Consider the following 15,691-nt stretch of genomic DNA (forward strand, 5'->3'; position numbering starts at 1 on the left):
TGAATCCTGACTAGCATTAATAATAGTAGCTAGTGCTATGACACGCTCCAGGCCCTGCCTAAGCACACTCCAGCCTCACAAGAACCCTATAAGGTAGTGCTGCATTTCACACAGAAAACTGAAGTGTAGTTTGATAAATTGCTCCAAGTCACACAGCTTTATGGCCAAGCCAGAGGCCAACCTCAGGTTCTAACTCTGGCTGCACATTGCAAATATCCGGAGAGCTTGACAGTCCACTGGGCCTTGGTTCCTGGCCCTGGAGATTCTGATTTGATTGATTTGGGGGTGCAGCCTGAGCATCAGGCTTTTTGCTTTTGTTTTGATTATAGCGCACAGGTGGTTTCAATAATAACCTCTCTCTAGGGTCCAGGGCCCATGGGAAAGGGGAGGTTCACTCCTTGCAGGCACCACTGCCGTGGTTTGGGCAGCTGTCCCTGGTGGCATGGCTAAATTCCTCCATTCGGGGTTAATAGAAGGAGGAGGAATATGAGTTTCAGGACGGTGGCCGTGGCTGCCAGCTTCCACACAACCTGTTAGGCCCTGTCTGATCCTTGACCTCTGCTAGCCTCCCCTCCTCACAGCTGGAAACCCTGATCTCACCCCCCAAGTCCAGCCCCATCCCATCCCGAGCCCTCTGCCCCCCATCTCACCCTGGGCGGGGGTGTGAGGGGGTGGGACGGGGACACTTGAGGCATCATCAGCTCAAATATCACATGACATCACTTATATGTGGAATCTAAAAAAAGGGTACAAATGAACTCATTTACAAAACAGAAGTAGAGTTACGGATGTAGAAAACAAACTTATGGTTACTTATCCCAGGGGATAAGTGGGGGGAGAGGTAAATTGGGAGATTGGGACCGACATATACACACTACTATATATAAAATAGATAACTAATAAGAACCTGCTGTCTAGCACAGGGCACTCTACTCAATACTCTGTAATGGCCTATATGGGAAAAGAATCTGAAAAAAAAAAAAAAGAGTGGCTATATGTATATGTATAACTGATTCACTTTGCTGTACACCTGAAACTAACAAACACAACATTGTAAATCAATTATACTCCAATAAAAATTAAAAAAAAAAAAAGTGTGTTAACAGCAAGAATTCCTGGCTGTAAATCCACCCAACCTTGTGCTGAATTCCTATAACCGACTTCTGGACTTTGTCATGGGTCCGCACTGTGAACTAGTTAAGGTAACTGCATGTCTGCCCAGCCCCTCCGTGAAGTAAGTCGTCATCAGGAACGCTGCTCCCTTTCTCACGTGTGGCCCTGCATTCACTCAGGGATGAGTCTCTTTTCAGCCTTTGACCCCTGTATCTGCCCCTTTATAATTCCCGTCCCAGGTTCCTATCCTGCCACCATTCCTGAGTGGGTCTCCCTCTGGCAAGTTTTGCGCTGGCCTCCTTTGGCGGCCTGGCAGCCTGCTTCCTACGAAATGGTCCTCTTCAAGACCCACATGCTTGCCCTGGGTTTACATTTTCAACCCTGTTTAAGGATCCGCCCTTCACAATAGCGATGTACAGTCCTCTGAAGTTAATAGGGAAGTTGGGTTAGAAACACATAATGAAAATACTCGATTAAAATACTAGGGGAAAGAAAGTGGGAAACACGAGGCCCCACCTTCAGGACCTCTCAGCTGAGGGCCGCCACCCTTCCAGCCCCCCTGCTGCTAGGCAGCCTCTCCCTTGCCCTCCCCACCGTGGGCTGGCTTCTCTACCATCAGGAGGCAGCTGCAGGAAGGAAGCCCAGTCTCCCCAAACTCGACAAGTTCAGCAGGAGACTGCTAAACTCTACTGAAAACTATGAGCCTGGCTAGGCCTTTGGCTCTCACTGTTGACCTCTGTCCTAAATACAGGCCCTCTGTCTAATGCCCTCCTAAATACAGACCTCTGTCCTAAATACAGACCACACAAGCTCTGACCTGACGCCTCCCAACTCCTCTTCTCACTGCCAGCTCCATCTCAGGCCTCTCATCTTTGCCTTTTAGAAACCCTGTTCGTCGACAGCACCTTCTCCCGTGGCTTTTAGCTCTTTGCGGAATCTCCCTCTTGCTTCTCACTTGAGCTAAGGAAGGAATGCAACTGCCCAGAGCCCCTGCGAGGGAAGCTGTTTGTTCTCACATCCCCAATTTACCTCAGGCCTGGAAGCCATTGTTGATATTCTTGTGGCTTCTTATTACTATTTATAGGCCAATACGTGTTCACCCTCCTGTAGAAGATGGTCCTCCTTTGAAAACTGGGCCGTTCCTCATGCACCATCTGTAACGTTCAGGATTAGTTTCTCTGCTGACAGAAAGCCTAAAATAACAGTGTCTAAAACACAAGATTTTATTGAGTCAAAGAAGTCTCAGAGGTAGGTGGTCCAGGGCAGGTAAGTTGGCTTCATGGTCTCAGGACCCAGGCTTACTCTCTTCTACTGCTCTGCCTTTCTTAGGATGGGACCCTTGTCCTCATGGCCCAGTGTGCAGTGCAAGCTTCAGTCAACATGCCAGGTCGGCTTCCAGAAGTACCCCAGAGTGGTCACATGGCCACTCCAAGCGGCCAACCGGGCTGGGCAATGTGATTCTTAAAAGTCTGGGTGACGATGGTTCCAGCTAAAAAGCCCAACCCCTTTGGCTGAGGAGCAAGGGGCGGATGGATACTGGGAGGCAACTCTCGGTCGCTCTCCGACCGTCCACTGCCAGGGTCTCCCCCACAAGCTCTGAGGACTTCGGTGCTGGTTTCCCTCTGACTTGACCATCATCGTGGGAGACCTGAGCATCCGTGTCAATGAGACCCTCTCCATGCCGACAATCCGTGCAGCCTCCCCTCCCTACGGCCACAGCATGGACCTCGTCGTCCTACCTCTAAAGTGTCGCCTGAGCCCAACCTCTCATCCTCCCCGGGCTCTCCTCCCTCCCACCCATCTATTCTGGGCCCTCGCTAGGATCTTGAGTTCCTAGCCTCTTCACACTTACCGTGCTCACTTTCCTGCCCTGGTGCCGCAGTTCTCTCCCCGCACTCCCAGCCCCGTCCCAGGCCTGGGACCCGGGCCCGCCTCTATCGCCTCTGTCGCAGAGCCGAGGAGCCCCGATGCAGCTGCTCTCAGCCTCTTACGTGGACTTGGTCCCTCCTTCTCCCACTTGCCTTCGCTGGTTCAACCCTAACACTTTCCTCAGGCTCTCCCCGCCCCCAGGAATGACTCCGCTTTCTATTTTTTTAGAAAAGGGGTCCTTAGGTGTGGCCTCCTCCACTTCCTGTCCCCACTCCCCAAGCTTCTGGGACCAGCCTTCTCCTTCTGCCCCCTCTCCTCGCGGAGCTACAGGCTGCAGGCAGTTAACGCTTCTCGTCTTCCCGCCTCCTCGGGACTGTCACGCCTTTGCGTGTCCCCTGGATTTCCTGTACCTTCAGCCTCATCTTCATTGCCTTCCTCCTCCCTGGACATAAACATGAGGATCTCGCCCTCGCGTACCTCTGCCCATTGGTCTATGGAGGTCCTCTCGCAGCCGAGCGTGCTGGAAAGTCTCCTTGCTCCCTCTCTCCACCTCCTCACTCCCACTGGTACTATTTCCCCGACACCCGCCCAGGTGCCCACTGACATGGTCTTTTCAGCTCTCACCTGGTGACTCTCGGGGGCAGGACTCGCTATCAGCCAGCCCCCTTTCTACCCTCTCACAATTTCTGTTCCCTTAGTTTTCCAGGCACCCCTCATTCTTCAGTCACTCCTTCTCTGCGCCGCTCCCCCCAGCTGCTTTCCTCTCCGTGTGGATAAAGGTAATTCGTATTTCCCACAAAATGGAGGCCACCCTGGTAGCCAGGCCCACATCACAGATCTAACAAACCCAAGTCAGCCAGCACCTGTAGGACACACCTCACCATCAAGGACACCTAACACACTAATCGTGATCCTCTCACTCGGCTTTAGCTTACCTTGCCCTAGAAAATAGGACCTGCTGGCCTTGCAAGGACACCCTGACTTCCTAGCCAACCATGCCTGTTTCCCGTCATCACTTCTAAGCTCTATAAACTCGCTCTTGCCAAATCCCTGAGGAGGAGGGCTCCTCTGCTTGTGAAGCACTGTACTCCCCGCACCCCTGGATTGTTTCCCCTTGAATAAAGGACATTACACGTGGGCTTCCCTGGTGGTGCAGTGGTTAAGAATCCGCCTGCCAATGCAGGGGACACGGGTTTGAGCCCTGGTCCGGGAAGATCCCACATGCTGCGTGGAGCAACTAAGCCCGTGCACCACAACTACTAGCCTGAGCTCTAGAGCCTGCGAGCCACAACTACTGAAAGCCCACTTGCCTAGAGCTCGTGCTCTGCAACAAGAGGAGCCCCCGCAATGAGAAGCTGGTGCACCGCAACGAAGAGTAGCCCCCGCTCGCCGCAACTAGAGAAAGCCCATGCGCAGCAACAAAGACCCAATGCAGCTATAAATAAATAAATAAATTTATTTATTTTTTTTTAAAAAAAAGACATCACACGTGTTACCAAATTGTTTTATTGTTGTCATTCCACAGTGTCTTGGGCATGCCAAGTTCTCCAGCCTTCCTCCCAGGCCCCCGGCTCTCTCAGGGGCCATATTTCCCGGTGAGCTCTCTCACACCTAGGGGTTCAGCCACTCCCTGCATCCCAGCAGGGCTTCCTGGTTTGAAGGAAGCTAAGGTTGCCCAGTTCTCAGGCATGTTTGGGCCTATCTGGGAGCCCAGTGGACAAACTCGCCCAGGTCTATTTGTAAGGGAACTAGGGATCTCCCGGGAAGAACCCAGCTACTGTTTCATTCCCTCCATAACAATCAACCAACAGATTTACCTCAACACACATTTGTGAGCACTCTTCTAGGCACTGGGGGATCAGAGGGAACAAAACAGACAAGATTTTGGTCTTCATGGAAATACACATAAACAAGATCAATAAGTAAGCTATGCTGTGAGAAATGCTAAGAAGAAAAATCAAGCAGGTGAGGAGGTAAGAAGTGTGTGTGTGTGTGTGTGTGTGTGGACGGGTGCTGACATTTGAGATAGTGTAATCACTGAGAGGCAAGCAACGACTGAAGGGGGGTGTGTGGCCACATGCAGGGAGAATGTTCCAGGCTGAAGGAACAGCAAGTGCAAAGGACCTGAGAGGACAGCAAAGGTCCTTTGCCTGAGGACTGGAGGAGCAGCCCAGAGTCAAGGTCAGAGCATCATGGGGGGCGTGTGTGGGGTGGTGGTTGTGTTAAGGCTGAGACCACAGGGTTTGTAAGGATTTGGGTTTTACTCTGAAGTGGGAAGACAGGGAGGGTTTGAGCACAGCATGTTCTGGTGGATGTTTTACTCAGGCTACTGTGTCAAGAATGGGCTGAAGGGGGACTTCCTGGTGGTCCAGTGGTTAAGACTCTGTGCTTCCAATGCAGGGGGTGTGGGTTCGATCCCTGGTCAGGGAACTAAGATCCCACATGCCTCGTGGCATGGCCAAAAATTAAAAAAAAAAAAAAAGAATAAGCTGAAGGGCAGAAACAGGAAGACTAGTTGGGAGGCTGTTTCAATAATCCAGGCAAAGGATAGCAGTGGCTGGGTCTGGGCTGGGAACAATGGAGGTGATGAGAAGTGGCTAAAATGTGCATGGGTTTTGAGGGTAGCACAAATAGAGTGATAATGCTGGGCCCACAGACTGGATGATCCAGACTCTGGCTACTGATCCTTGTCTACTTGGACCATGCCTTCAGGTTGCACAGTCAGGGTGGGCTAGGGATTTTTTTCACCCTGAAGCAAATTGATATTCTCAGAGTCAGTCATTATGGAAAGATGCTAATCCTGGGGTAGGAATGGAGGCAGGCTCGGACTGGGGCTAGGGTGTCCATGGGGCTTGGATCCCCAGGTGTGGAGATGCTGGGGACATTCCTGGTGATGGTGATGGTGGTGCTGTTGGTAGTGGTGGCTTTGGAGGGGGTGGCGGTGGCGGCTGCTTGAGTTAGCCCTGCCCTAGATGGGGCCTGGCCTGTTGAGGGACTAGGGTGCAGTGGGTTTTGTTGGTTTTCAGGGAAGCCACTTCTAATAGTGGTCAAACTTCACCTGCTTGTTGAACATCTGTTCTTTCAATGCAGACATCAGTGCCCTTGCTGGTGGGCCCTGGCGCCAGTGGGTCAGAGCTGGAGCCATGGCTCTTGGGTAGGCATCGGGACACAGGCATGGCTCTGAGTCTGGGGGGGTCCACAGGGGGCAGGGGCAGGGGCAGGGAGGGGGGAACAATGGATGCCACGTGGCCACAGAGGTCTAGTTCAAGAAGTAAGTTCATGTAAGTAAGTAAGCTCAAGAGTTCCCTGGGATTGTGTTTGAGATGAGTCGGAGTTCCCTGGGAGTGGGGAGAGGCGGAGACAGAGAAAGCTGGTCCTGGTGACTCACTGTCACGTTCCTTTTCACTCTAAGCTCCTGTTGCCTGGGAAGCGTGCCTTCTCGTCAGCTGACTCCTGATCTCTCTCCAGGCCAGACTTCTCTCCCAGTAGCCGCACCTCTGCGCACCTTGGCTTCTGATAGCCAAGCTCTCAAACACAGCATGTCCCCTAATGAGCGCTTCCTCCCCTGACACCCTCTCTCCCTCCTGCTCTCAGTCTCCAGAGCGAGGCCCCCTTACCCTCCAGCCAGCTGCCCGGCCAGAGCCTGGAGTGCAGCTTGACCCCCTCTCTCTTCTTGTCTGTCACAGCCAATTAATCCTCTGACTCTGTGTGTCACCTCCTAAACATCTCTCCACTCCCTCATCTTTTTCCCACCCTCGCAGCTCTGGCCAGAGTTCTGAGGTGGCCCCGGACAGGTTAATCTCCCAATCATTCCGTCCTCCTCTCCATCTTCCTCACCCTGCGGCCCCCGGAGTGCGTCCCGGGGTGCTGGCTCCATCCTGCTCTCCCTTCATCGCCCTGGGGCGCTCAGCTCTCCCACTGCAGAGCATACAAGGCTCGGCTCCCTGTCCAGCCTTCGGCCCTGCAGCACTTCCTGGGCAGCCTCTCTGAACACGTGGTGGGTGGGAGGGTGGAGGCTCTGCCCAGTATCTTCTGTTTGCGTAGACCAGGAGGAATACTCGCCAAGGGAAGGCGTGGAACAAGCAGCCCTCCCCGCTGCCCTGTTCTCCTGGACTGCGGCTGGGCTCTCTGGGACTTGGGAGGAGGAACCCAGCCCCCTCGGCGGGGTTATCTCCCCGCTTGTCCCGCAGAAACGTTCATTGGGTGCCGGTGCGGTGCCGTTTGCCAGTGTTCATTGACTGGGCAGGGCTTTGCTTGGGGAAGGGGGAGGCCTGAGGTTTTGGGTGGGAGGAATCCAGTTTAGAGGGCTATTTATTATTCCGCTAAAACCCCAGCCAAGCCAGGCTCTCTCAAACCTCCATGCTTCAGCCTCTGCTCTTCCCTCCCTGAAATGGCCCATCCTTCTTGTGGCAAATTCCTCTCTTGTCTCCAGCCTCCCTCAGGCTCTGCATCAGCCACGGTGTCTCCCCAACCCCTTCCGCGCTGCAGTGCTCCTTCCCCAGGCGTCCCCCCACACTTGGTGCCTTCTTCCATTCTCACCAGTACCTAATGCTACTGCAGTGTTTGTGTGTCTAATGCAGATTGTCCCCCTACCCCCTTACTTCTCATTTTTGTATCCCTTGCTCCTAGCACAGGGTCCGGCACACAGTATTTTGCTTGATAAAAGTTTGCCGAATAATTCAGTTCAACATAGTCTATGCCACATATATTATGTTCTAGGCATTGTAAGGTAAGCATTGGGATACAAGATGAATAGATGGGGACCCTTGGAGTTGTACAGTCTACTGGAAAAGTGCACACACTTGCAATTAAGTCCTTATCAAGTAATATGATAAGTCCTACAATAAATCTATGAAGAATGCAGCTCTTGGGTAAAGAAGTATTGGATCTGGAGTTAAGACTGGGTTTAAATCTGCCAACTGAAAATTGGCAATTGCCATCGTCTGCCTCTACAAAGATTGTCACTAACCACTGCAGTCTCTGACCTTCAACACACCCTAAAAAGAGTTTAGGGTGGAGATCAGGAATGAGGCACTCTCTGCTCTGGGAAAAACTGGCAGAACAGGCCTTCAGATAGTTAGATATTTTCAGAAGATTTTATGAGCCCAAATTCTTGCATCTTCTCATATCTAGAAAAGCACTAAAATAATTAACAGAGGTGTCTGCTCCTCGCGACTAGCAGCAAGCTTCTGCCAAAATGTGTGCTTGATTGCATGTATCCCCCTTCACCAAAATCACATATATACTGACCTCACCCCTACCTCTTTGGAGCAGTTCCTCAGAGCTACCTGAGAAGCTGTCTCCAGGGCTATGGTCCTCATTTTGCCCCAAATAAAACTTAACTCACAAATCTCATGTCGTGCATTTTTTTTTCAGTCGACAAACCCTAGCTCCATAACCTACTAGCCTTTGTTTTCATAACTGTACAATGGGAACAATAGTACCTATCTCAATAGGTTAAAGATAAAATGAGATGTAGTATGTAAAAGCATCCTGCATAGTTACTGGGCACATAATATATGCCCAATCAACATTTGCAGAATTGTCCCTGCTGCTAGGGCCTTTGATTTTGCCTGGGGCAGTTGTACAGACTTCGCAGAGGAGTGACACTGGCACTAGATTTGGGGAGGGCAGCTGTAAATTGCATTTCTGGACAGAGGTCTCGGAGCTGTGGGCTGTAACCTGGGGAAGCTGAGGCAAGGCATCTTCCAGAGGACAGGAGCAAGGGGATCTGTGGTAATGTGTCCCCGACCTGCCCCACAGCTGCTGAGTCAGGCCCAGGCCCAAAGGGCTCTGTTTTGTCTGAGGGAGCGGGAGCTTGCTGCTGCAGGACAGGCCTGGACAGGCCCTGGGTGCTGGGACTTGTGCCCAGCTGTTTCATGGGAGTAGCTCACAGCCCTGCCCGGCCCCTCCTGTTCCTCCCATCCCTGCAGGGAGGCCCCAGGGAGCCTCAGCCCAGATTCCTAGAGTGACTGCCAGCTGGGATTTAGAGTGGGCATGCTTTTTCCTTGGGGCTTTAAAGTGCCGCCCCCAAAGCAAAGAATTCCTGCCCCAAGTGGCAGAGTTAAAGGTCAAGCAGCCCTGAATGAAATCCTAGCTCTTTGAGTTTATAACCTTGGGCGTGTAGTCTGATCTCTTTAAGACTAGTTCCTTCATCTGTAAAATGGGGATAACAATTCCAACCTCCCAGGGCTGCTATCAGAATTAAATAAGGAAAGCTGTGCTTTCTTACTTTGCACAATGAAGACCTTTGTACCTGGCATTTATTATTCACAGTAGCTGTAGGGGAAAGTTAAAGAAAGGACCTAGAGACTCACTCTGATCTAATCAATCATGGAGTCCACAGAGTCCAGTGCTTCTCAAACTTTCCAGTTCAAATCACCCAGGGTTCTATGAAATGCAAATTCGGATCCAGTGGGCCTGGGGCAGGAGCTGTGAGTCTGCATTTCTAACAAGCTGCCAGTGATCCCATGCTGCCCGCCGGGACCACGTGCGAGCAGCACAGCTGTAGGTGCATCTCCGCACCTCCGCAGGGCCCTGCCCCGTTCTCCTGACTGGCCTGGCTCCTCCAGCCTTCCCCAGCTCCATGCAGGCTGCTTACTCTTGTCAGATGAATCTTCCTAAAGTGGAGGAGAAAATTTCTGACGTACAGCCAAGAATGATTGCAGGAGCCGCTGCTTTTGTGGGAGAGGAGAGGGAGGGCATAGTGGTCTCAAGAGTGGATGGCCGGGGCTTCCCTGGTGGCGCAGTGGTTGAGGGTCTGCCTGCCAGTGCAGGGGACACGGGTTCGAGCCCTGGTCTGGGAGGATCCCACATGCCGCGGAGCGACTGGGCCTGTGAGCCACAACTGCTGAGCCTGTGTGTCTGGAGCCTGTGCTCCGCAACAGGAGAGTCCACGATGGTGAGAGGCCCGCGCACCGTGATGAAGAGTGGCCCCCGCTTGCTGCAACTGGAGAAAGCCCTCGCACAGAAACGAAGATCCAACACAGCCATCAATAAATAAATAAATAAATAAAGGAGTTCCTTTAAAAAAAATAAAATAAAGAAAAGAAGATACCATAAAGAAAGTGAAAACATGATCTGGAAAATGGGTGTGGCAAATTAAAAAAAAAAAAAAAAAAAAGAGTGGATGGCCTTTAAGCTAGCAAAATGCCTCAGACTCCGTGGTGTGGGAGGTGAGTCACTCAGGGTTTGTTTTTTTTTTTTTTTTTTTTTTTTTTTTTAAATTTATTATTTATTTATTATTTTTATTTTTGGCTGTGTTGGGTCTTTGTTTCTGTGTGAGGGCTTTCTCCAGTTGCGGCGAGTGGGGGCCACTCTTCATCGCGGTGCGCGGGCCTCTCACTATCGCGGCCTCTCTTGTTGCGGAGCAGAGGCTCCAGACGCTCAGGCTCAGTAGTTGTGGCTCACGGGCCCAGTTGCTCCGTGGCATGTGGGATCTTCCCAGACCAGGGCTTGAACCCGTGTCCCCTGCATTGGCAGGCAGATTCTCAACCACTGCGCCACCAGGGAAGCCCTCAGGGTTTGTTTTTAAGAAGACTTTAAGTGCCATGAGGCTTAGCAAGAAAGGTGGCTGTTTCAGGCATGACCTCCCTCTGGGTGGGGGATGCTTGCTGTTAGGCTCTTTGCTGGACTCAGTTTCTCTGTTGGGAAAGGGCTCAGCAGGTGCCTGGAAGCCCTGGCTGATGGCAGTGAGGAGCACCTGCTCGGGAAGGAGGCCAGATGAAGGGCCCAGAGCCGTCCTCTGTGCCCCATCTCCACGCAGCTCCAGTGTCTGCGGGGAGGAGGAGGGAGAAACAGTGGCCACACAGACATTCAGACAGATCAAGCCCTGCTTTGAAGAGGTGGCAGCCATCGCCATAATGTGCCTGGAGATGCTCTGGAGAAAAGAGGAAAACGGGCAGAGGCGCTGAGGCATAGGGCTGGTGAGGGGCTCACAGCATTGCGGGGGGCTGAATCCCGCAGGAGTCTTCCCTCAGGTGGGAGGACTTCTGATAGTCACAGTATCAGCCAACAAGAAGCTTTGAGCTGGCTTCACATAGTTCTAATGTCAAGAAATATAAAGTTGAGATTTACTATTAATTAACTGCATGAAACTGAAGAAGGAGCCGTGCGCTGGCAGGGTCTGGAGTTGCGGCAGAGATTCGGCCGCCAGGGGTTGCGCTGGTGGAGCCCTAAGCGCGGATGCTAAGAGTAGGTCTGGAGGAGTGTAATTTTCGAGCCGACGAATGAGAAAATGCAGATGGCAATTACTGCACATAAACCACATTCAAGAGGACATTGGGGCCCCTGTGAGGCTTCATCAACTTTTTTGTTTTTGCATAAAAGAGATGACTGGCATGAGCCTGGCTGGTCTGTTAGCTAAACACAGATGTGCATTTGCAGCTGTGGTTACACTTGTCAGGCTGTCAGGAGGAAACTGTATATTGAGTATTAATGAACAACTGATTGAATAGAGGAAGCTGACTGTCCACCAGTTGTGGCTCTGATTCCACTTTGACAGCATAGACGTGAGATAAGGAAATGCTTTAAAACACGGGAGGGCCTGGAGTAGATCTATAGCAAATTATTTTACACCTATGGTGGCTCCGTGGGATTAAAAAAAACAACCCACTCTCATAATATTCTTCTTTCATTTATTTATTAATCTACTTCCAGAAAGTGATGGAGGCGACTTACAATTAAAAACACCTATGTAACATGAAATATCTAAAAATCTTATATGTTCTGGTATAATGTTATAAGTCATAATTCTAGTTATTACTTTAAAATGTATATCTCAGAAATAACTAAATTTCCTTGTCAATTGCATTATTATGAACTTTCACCAAATCTTTAACCATGGTCATTTTTAAGTCTTTTGTCATTTACAGATAGTTCTGGGTGTACTCTGATGCTTTTGCAAAAATGTTCCTATAAAAGGGTTTCATCTTCAAGGAATTCATGGGAAAGACTCTGACAAGTACAGGTTTCTGGTAACTGACTATACTGCTGAACTGAATGAATAAACATTTTCAGAACTCTAATGGAAAACTGATGAATTCATAAAAGTGCTAACAAAAGATCAAGATGAAAAAAAAAATTTACATGGGACAGAGTGAACTGATGAGGCTGATTATAATTTTTGTGACTTTCTGTTTGAATAATAAAAAAAAAAATCCCACAAGGACTCAGAGGCAAAAAATATACAAATCAATTTTCACTGCAAAGTAAAGGAGCTGTTACAGTGGAGGATTACTTGACAATGTCAATATTATGACATAGTATGTGTGTGTTTCGTGTTTGGTAATTGCAATCATTGTTGCTTTTGTTGTGGTCATCCATTTACAATGCTTGGTGTCAGTCTATTTATCTCTTGTAAAAATAAAATACAGTGTGTGTGTGTGAAAAAAAAAAAAGAGCTAGGGCAGAGTTTCTCAAAAAAAAAAAAAAATCTACAAACAGTAAATGCTGGAGAAGGTGTGGAGAAAAGGGAGCCCTCTTGCACTGTTGATGGGATTGTAAACTGATACAGCCACTATGGAGAACAGTATGGAGGTTCCTTAAAAAACTAAAAATAGAACTACCATATGACCCAGCAATCCCACTACTGGGCATATACCCTGAGAAAACCATAATTCAAAAAGAGTCATGTACCACAATGTTCATTGCAGCTCTATTTACAATAGCCAGGACATGGAAGCAACCCAAATGTCCATCGACAGATGAATGGATAAAGAAGATGTGGCACATATATACAATGGAATGTTACTCAGCCATAAAAAGAAATGAAACTGAGTTATTTGTATTGAGGTGGATGGACCTAGAGTCTGTCATACAGAGTGAAGTCAGAAAGAGAAAAATAAATACTGTATGCTAACATATACATGGAATCTAAAAAAAATGTTTCTGATGAACCTGGGGCAGGACAGGAATAAAGATGCAGACGTGGAGAATGGACTTGAGGACACAGGGAGTGGTAAGCTGGATCGAAGTGAGAGAGTAGCACTGACATATATACACTACCAAATGTAAAATAGATAGCTAGTGGGAAGCAGCCACATAGCACAGGGAGATCAGCTCGGTGCTTTGTGACCACCTAGAGGGGTGGGATAGGGAGGGTGGGAGGGAGAGGCAAGAGGGAGGGGATATGGGGATATATGTATACATATAGCTGATTCACTTTTTTATACAGCAGAAACTAACACAACATTGTAAAGCAATTATACTCCAATAAAGATGTTAGAAAAAACAAAAAACAAGTGCGACAGGCAGAACGGGATGGGCTCAGCGGCAGAGGCTGGGCTTTCAGGCCAAGGAGAGCTGGTCCTCCTGCCCTACCAGCCTGTCCATCACACCAGCACCTGCTCCATTGGAACCTGAGTCATGGACTCAGACAGCAGCTTCCTGCCTGGATTCTGGACACTTCTGTGTCCTCTTGGCCCTGTGCACTGAATCCTGTCTCTCATCATTTTCTTCTCATCCACCATTTTAATTTGTTCTGTGGTCAAGTGGCCCTCTTTTATGTAGCTGATTGAGTAAATCAGCCTTTGATGTATATACTAAAGAATTTTTTATCTCTATACAAATACCATGATTAAGAATAAGAAAGTATTAGGAAAGAACACAAATAAACAAATGGGACCTAATGAAACTTAAAAGCTTTTGCACAGCAAAGGAAACCATAAACAAGACCAAAAGACAACCCTCAGAATGGGAGAAAATATTTGCAAATGAAGCAACTGACAAAGGATTAATCTCCAAGATTTACAAGCAGCTCATGCAGCTCAATAACAAAAAAACGAACAACCCAATCCAAAAATGGGCAGAAGACCTAAATAGACATTTCTCCAAAGAAGATATACAGATTGCCAACAGACACATGAAAGAATGCTCAACATCATTAATCATTAGAGAAATGCAAATCAAAACTACAATGAGATATCATCTCACACCGATCAGAATGGCCATCATCAAAAAATCTAGAAACAATAAATGCTGGAGAGGGTGTGGAGGAAAGGGAACACTCTTGCACTGTTGGTGGGAATGTAAATTGATACAGCCACTATGGAGAACAGTATGGAGGTTCCTTAAAAAACTACAAATAGAACTACCATACGACCCAGCAATCCCACTACTGGGCATATATCCTGAGAAAACCATAGTTCAAAAAGAGTCATGTACCAAAATGTTCATTGCAGCTCTATTTACAATAGCCAGGACATGGAAGCAACCTAAATGTCCATCGACAGATGAATGGATAAAGAAGATGTGGCACATATATACAACGGAATATTACTCAGCCATAAAAAGAAATGAAATAGAGGTATTTGTAATGAGGTGGATGGAGTTAGAGTCTGTCATACAGAGTGAAGTAAGTCAGAAAGAGAAAAACAAATACAGTGTGCTAACACATATATACGGAATCTAAGGAAAAAAAAAAAAAAAGCCATGAAGAACCTAGTGGCAAGACGGGAATAAAGACACAGACCTACTAGAGAATGGACTTGAGGATATGAGGAGGGGGTGGGGTGAGATGTGACAGGGTAAGAGAGTGTCATGGACATATATATATACACTACCAAATGTAAAATAGATAGCTAGTGGGAAGCAGCCACATAGCACAGGGAGATCAGCTCGGTGCTTTGTGACCACCTAGAGGGGTGGGATGGGGAGGGTGGGAGGGAGGGAGATGCAAGAGGGAAGAGATATGGGAACATATTGTATGTGTATAACTGATTCACTTTGTTATAAAGCAGAAGCTAACACACCATTGTAAGGCAATTATACTTCAATAAAGATGTTAAAAAAAAAAAAAAAAAGAAAGTATTAGGAAAAGTACTGAAGGACTGTATAAATGAAAATAATATAATTATTATTGTTTTTAAGTGGGGAATATTAAATAAAAGTACTTTGAAGAAACAAAAAACAAAAAACAAAAAACACATATGTAAACTGGGCAGCTTAAATATAAGTCAGAAAGAGCAGAAACTAGAGAGGAAGTGGAGAGAAAATTCTGCCCATAACCCAAGGTAAGAGGTACTAGGCATTAAATATAGGTCCGACGCTCTCGTCTTGCTTTCTTCACCTTCCTATATATAAGACTCCGAAGAAGTTGCATTTCCTGTGGCTTCCATCAAAGAAGTTATGAAACATTTCCCCAGGAGCTCAAAGCTGGATTCTGGATCAGCTTTCAGCAACTTTCTGAGCCCAGAGAGCACTCAGGACCATCTTTTTGGTCCTGTGGCCCCCTACTCTGCTTCCCTCTCCTCACCCTGGAAGATTACTGCTAACTGCCCACGCTTGTTCCGGACCCCAGGCCCTGAGACAGCCGCTGTCTGGGCCTCAGTTTGCAGGGTGGGTGTCCAGTGGAAAGGCAGCCTCGGTGAGTACAGTGAGGCCAGGTCCTGAGGACAGGCTCTCAGCTGGTGTGCCCACCTGGCTGGATTCCCCTCCGAGTAGCCTTCTGAATTGGGGACGGGGGACCAACAGCGCAGGGAGAAGTCAAGAGTGGGAGAGACAGGAGGCTGGAGAGTGGGCGCGGCCTTGAAGGCGTGTTGAACCTGGAACTCTGTGTTTTAAAGCAGGGAAGTGACCTGCCCAGAGTTGATCATCACACTCACGCAGCACTGGGTCTCCAGCTACTGTGCTGGGCGCCAGGACTGAACACAGGGAATCCGTCAGGTGTGGAGCTTGGCAGTGGACCATGGCTTGGGTTAAAGGTGGCAGG

General features: G+C 48.8%; 1 long non-coding RNA gene across 1 annotated transcript; it reads left to right on the plus strand.

Annotated features, from left to right (window-relative positions):
- The first annotated feature begins 2,999 nt into the window (after positions 1-2,999).
- Positions 3,000-8,335, plus strand: LOC309646449. The gene is made up of 2 exons (XR_014255371.1): positions 3,000-5,163; positions 6,395-8,335. It is a non-coding gene; the product is annotated as an uncharacterized lncRNA (long non-coding RNA).
- Positions 8,336-15,691: the final 7,356 nt, after the last annotated feature.

This window comes from Balaenoptera physalus (genome assembly GCF_965194825.1).
Source record: "Balaenoptera physalus genome assembly, chromosome: 17".
NCBI classification, from domain to species: domain Eukaryota; kingdom Metazoa; phylum Chordata; class Mammalia; order Artiodactyla; family Balaenopteridae; genus Balaenoptera; species Balaenoptera physalus.